Consider the following 6,000-nt stretch of genomic DNA (forward strand, 5'->3'; position numbering starts at 1 on the left):
TCTGTTTAGGGAAGAGCAGACAGAGGAAGGGGGTGGAAAAGAACAGAAAAGACAAGGACAAAATCTGCTGACCAAAGGTGCCACAAGCTCTTGAGGACCAGTCCACAACCTATTGCATTTATGCAAATATAATTTGTGTGAGGAGCCCCAAGAGGTGTATTTCCTTGTTCACGTACAAAGATTTAATAGCAAAGGCTTATGCTATATTTGGTAGGGTAGCATGGTTAAGGTATAGCAGAGAATTTAAATAGAGGGCAACAGAGGATCTGAATTACCCTGAGGTAAAATGGACCAAGAACTTTAGCTGGTGTATATGACTTCTTATCTCCCCACCCAGCTGACATTCACAGACAGCAGGGTGTCTGTGCTAAAACCTTGGCTTCAAAATGTGGAGATAAAAGTGAATGTTAGTTTTGCATTTAACAATCCATGTCTAGTTGGCAGTTGGTATCAAGCGGAGTGCCCCAAGGGTCAGCCCTGGGGCTGGTTTTGTTCAATATCTTCGTTAATGATCTAGAGCAGGGATCGGCAACCTTTGGCACGCAGCTCGCCAGAGTAATCATCCTGGTGGGATGGACCAGTTTGTTTATCTGCTGCATCTGCAGGGTTTGGCAGATCGCGTCTCCCTCTGGCTGTGGTTCACTGTCCCAGGCCAATGGGGACTGAGGGAAGTGGCGCGGGTGGATGGATGTGCCGGCTGCCGCCACTTCCCACAATCCACATTGGCCTGGGACAGCGAACTGCGGCCAGTGGGAGCTGTGATCGGCCAAATCTATGGATGCGGCAGGTAAACAAACCGGCCTGGCCCGCCAGGGTGCTTACTCTGGCAAGCCGCGTGCCAAAGGTTGCCAATCCCTGATCTAGAGGATGGTGTGGACTGCATCCTCAGCAAGTTTGCAGATGACACTAAACTGGGAGGAGTGGTAGGATACACTGGAGGGTAGGGATAGAATACAGAGGGACCTAGACAAACTAGATGATTGGGCCAAAAGAAATCTGAAGAGGTTCAACAAGGACAAATGCAGAGTCCTGCGTTTAGGATGGAAGAATCTCATTCACTGTTACAGACTAGGGACCGAATGACTAGGCAGCAGTTCTGCAGAAAAGTACGTAGGGGTACAGTGGACGAGAAGCTGGATATGAGTCAACAGCGTGCCCTTGTTGCCAAGAAGGCTAACGGCATTTTGGCTGTATAAGAAGGGGCATTGCCAGCAGATCGAGGGACGTGATCATTCCCCTCTATTCGACATTGGTGAGGCCTCATCTGGAGAACTGTGTCTGTCCAGTTTTGGGCCTCACACTACAAGATGGATGTGGAAAGGTTGGAGGGAGTCTAGCGGAGAACAACAAAAATGATTAGCGGGCTGGAGCACATGACTTATGAGGAGAGGCTGAGGGAACTGTGATTGTTTAGTCTTCAAAAGAGAAGAATGAGGGGCAGATTTGATAGCTGCTTTCAACTATTTGAAAGTGGGTTCCAAAGAGTATGGATCCAGACTGTTCTTAGTGGTACCAGATGACAGAACAAGGAGTAATGGTCTCAAATTGCTGTGGGGGAGGTTTAGGTTGGATATTAGGAAAAACTTTTTCACTAGGAGGGTGGTGAAGCACTGGAATGGGTTACCTAGGGAGGTGGTGGAATCTCCTTTCTTAGAGGTTTTAAGGTCAGGCTTGACCAGGGCCACCCAGACGATTCGGGGGGCCTGGGGCAAAGCAATTTCGGGGGCCCCTTCCATAAAAAAGTTGCAATATTATAGAATACTATATTCTCGTGGGGGCCCCTGCGGGGCCTGGGGCAAATTGCCCCACTTGCCACCCCCTTGGGCAGCCCTGGGCTTGACAAACACTAGATATATGAGTCAGAATTAGCCTTAATGTATAAGTTTAAATTGGTCAAAATACAGATCTAATTTCTGGAGAATTTCAGACACAGAAGAAATAGTGTTTTATGTGGTTATCCCTACCCCCACTTTTCAACATGTGCATCCTTTCCTATCCCTTATCTCCACAAAAGTAACTGATGTAACATGACCTAAGTTGAAGGGCTGTGTAGCCCCACCTTTTCATTCAATGGCACTGGGCATTTACACCAACCAAAACTTGATATTTATCCTTCATTACATTTTAAACAATGTGTGTGTCGAGGGGGAGGGATTTCAGTTTTATTTTTTTGACGAGGCCTTTTGATAAATTAAAAAGGAGAATGAAAAAGATTAGGAAATCATAAATATAATTGGAAACTCCGTTGAATACTCCACTAGATGGCAGACAAACATTTACAAACGTTGGCTTAAGCAAATACACTTCTATTTCTTTTGCATGGATTTTAATAAATGGCATTATAGAATCTATTGTAATTTTGGTAGAGGACCTGTGCAATTTATTCTTTTGATTAATTTTTAAAAACAGTTTAAATTGAAAAAAATCAACATTAGCTTTCTGTGTGCTGAAAAGGCACGTTTGCGATTGCAGAATTGGGATGTTCAAAACAGAGAGCCGAGTTAGCCATTTAAAACCTTAGCTTCTTGTATGTGACTTTGGATAACCTTGGGCGTTACTAGACTGAGGCCATGTCTACATCTAAAATTTTGTAGCGCTGGTTGTTACAGCTGTATTAGTACAGCTGTATAGGGCCAGCGCTGCAGAGTGGCCACACTTACAGCAACCAGCGCTGCAAGTGGTGTTAGATGTGGCCACACTGCAGCGCTGTTGGGCGGCTTCAAGGGGTTTTGGGGAAGGCGAGAGCAAACCGGGGAAGGAGACCAGCTTCGCCGCGGTTTGCTCTCGCGTTCCGCGAACCACCCTGCAAACCGCAGGGAAGGAGACCTGCTTGCTCGGGGGTTCGGTGAACGCGAGAGCAAACCGGGGAAGGAGACCAGCTTCGCCGCGGTTTGCTCTCGCGTTCCGCGAACCACCCTGCAAACCGCAGGGAAGGAGACCTGCTTGCTCGGGGGTTCGGCGAACGCGAGAGCAAACCGGAGAAGGAGACCAGCTTCGCCGCGGTTTGCTCTCGCGTTCCGCGAACCCCGAGCAAGCAGGTCTCCTTCCCTGAGGTTTGCTGGGTGGTTCCGGGAAGGCGAGAGCAAACCGGGAAAGGAGACCAGCTTCGCCGCGGTTTGCTCTCGCGTTCCCCGAACCCCGAACAAGCAGGTCTCCTTCCCTGCGGTTTGCAGGGTGGTTCGCGGAACGTGAGAGCAAACCGCGGCGAAGCTGGTCTCCTTTCCCGGTTTGCTCTCGCCTTCCCGGAACCACCCAGCAAACCTCAGGGAAGGAGACCTGCTTGCTCGGGGTTCGCGGAACGCGAGAGCAAACCGCGGCGAAGCTGGTCTCCTTTCCCGGTTTGCTCTCGCCTTCCCGGAACCACCCAGCAAACCTCAGGGAAGGAGACCTGCTTGCTCGGGGTTCGGGGAACGCGAGAGCAAGCCGGGGAAGGAGACCAGCTTGATTACCAGAGGCTTCCTCAGGTATGTTGGGATACCTGCTTATTCCACGGAGGTCAAGAAAAGCGCTGGTAAGTGACTATACTTGATTACCAGCGCTGGATCACCAGCACTGGATCCTCTACACCCGAGACAAAACGGGAGTACGGCCAGCGCTGCAAACAGGGAGTTGCAGCGCTGGTGGTGCCCTGCAGATGTGTACACCTCCTAAGTTGCAGCGCTGTAACTCCCTCACCAGCGCTGCAACTTTCTGATGTAGACAAGCCCTAACTGTGGCACAACAATTGCAAAATATTCAAAGAAAGTTTTCAGTGTGGAAACCAACTCTGTATTAAAATTTTTATCATTGAATGCAGATTTTAAATGTAGCAGAAGGAAGTCTTACAAATTGCACAGCAGAAAGTTCCGTAATCCTTTTTCTCTAAAGTTTATAAATACTTCGGGAGTGAGCTTTTCTCTTCCAGGAATTTAAAAACTTTTCTGGCAGGTGTTACATAAATGAGTGTCACTAGATGGCGCTATTGCAAATATCTTGCTAGTTCTATTGCATAGCCTGTACATCTGGTAGGTCTTCAAAGGAATGCTAATTGTCCATCCAGCAATGTTTATTTCCCCATCACCAGTAGAGTCTGCCCCATACCTAAATCTCTCTCAAACTGAATAACTGTTCTTAGGTGCAGCTGCTGCCCACAGTTTATACCCGGCAAACAAACAAAACATTGCATGGTGTCAGAAATTCTAAGTGTGGAAGCAGCCTAAAAGAAAAGAACTGGCTAGGATTCTAGAGTTCGCTGGAGTTCACAGTTAATTGGGAAAACATGAGTCTTCCTTAAGACTGGAAGAAGTTCAATCAGCACAGAGTGCCTTGTCCAGGATCTCTGAAATCCATATATGAGGAGGCATAATGCTGCTGTTATCTGATTATTTGGGCTGGACAGAAAAGTAGAGATGTTTATAATAGTTGGATATATATGTCAGCTGAAGAGAAAAAAGAGTCAAGGTTTGATTGTTACTTTAATGCCTGTTGTTTGCCTCCCAGATTCTGAGGCGTTTACATGCTAATATTAAATATGAAATTATGAGGGGAATATCAAGAGAGCAATTAGTAGAGGAAAGACTGAGACAATATCAATAAGAATACATGGTTACATAGTGATATAATTATTGAAAGGCTCAATGTTGGAAATTAATGGCAAACCCTTATATATGGACATATATTATTTACCTTGGTAAGTATACTTCCTCTTTAGTATGCTTTAGGTATATTTTGCGGTGCACAGTTCCCAAACTGTACAATTATTTAATGTATTGGTGCAACTGAGACTCTATCCCAAATATGTGAATCCAGGTTTGAAAAATCTGTGCAGTAAACTGCATGGAACTCTATTTATCTAACTTGAAGATGGAGGTCAGACCATAGTCCAACCCTGCCTACATTTGAACCAGTGCCTTCAAAGTCTGTGACTTTCCACTTAATAAGCAGTATTTCTGAGGGCATTCTGCACCAAAAAATTAAAAATCTTGTGCATAATATTTCAAAATTCTTCAAGTTTTATTTGTCAATAAATAAATGCAGAGGCTGCAGCATGGCAGTGGGGAGCACAGGCCACTGGCTGCATGAAGGTGGGAGATCACCCTGGAGCTCCCCCAGCCCTGGGACACGGACTCAGCATTGAGGCTGCACCCCACCCTGACACAGCACAAGGCCTGGGCTTGCCCCAGAAACACCCTGGAGCCCTGCCCCTCTGTGCCAGGCACACCAGGTCTGGGACAGGTAGGCACAAGCAAACAGGATCCAAGTGTGGGGTGGATTCAAGTGTGGGATGAGAGGATTCTGAGTGGAACAATCTGGGTGCAGGCAGCTCAGTGGGGATCTAGGTGTGGGGGGATCTGGATGTACAGAGGCTTGTTGGGGGGTTCCAGGTGCAGGGGCAATGGGACTCTGCAGGGGCTTCCAGGTGAAGGTGGTTGGGGTTCAGAGGAGGGATCTGAGTGTGGGGGTCCCAGTGAGGGGGTCTGGGTGCTAGGGGAGAGGGCTTGGTGGAGTGGGGGTCTGGGTGTAGCTAGTTGGGGGTCAGTGTCATGGGGTCTGGATGTGGGGGCTCAGGGTGGTGCAGGGGGTGGAGCATCAAGGTGGGGGTTTGAGTACAGGGAGCTCAGTGGGGGGTGGTCTGGGTGCACGGTTGGGGTCTGGAAGAAGGGGGTATGGGTGCAGGGGGTTCCAGATGCAGGGGTTGAGGTTGAATGGGGTGACGTTCGGGTGTGAAAGGCTAGGGGAGTTCTGGATGTGCCAGGTAAGGCTTGGCAGGGTGTCTGGGTATGGGAGGTCTCAATGCACGGGAGTTGGGTGGATGGGGGAGCAGCTCCCCATATAGTAATCCCTCCCCCCACAGCTGAGGAGCAATGGGGGCAGGAAGCAGGGGAGGATGCTGAGATTCCTGCAGCTGGGGAAGGTTTCTAGGGGTGGGTCTGACACAACCCCAGCCACTTCTTTCAAGGGAAGGGGAAGTCCTGTCCTTTCCTGCCTCCAGCTCAGATGGGACTAGCAGCTGATCCCAGC

Source organism: Gopherus flavomarginatus, chromosome 1, assembly GCF_025201925.1.
Source record: "Gopherus flavomarginatus isolate rGopFla2 chromosome 1, rGopFla2.mat.asm, whole genome shotgun sequence".
NCBI lineage: Eukaryota > Metazoa > Chordata > Testudines > Testudinidae > Gopherus > Gopherus flavomarginatus.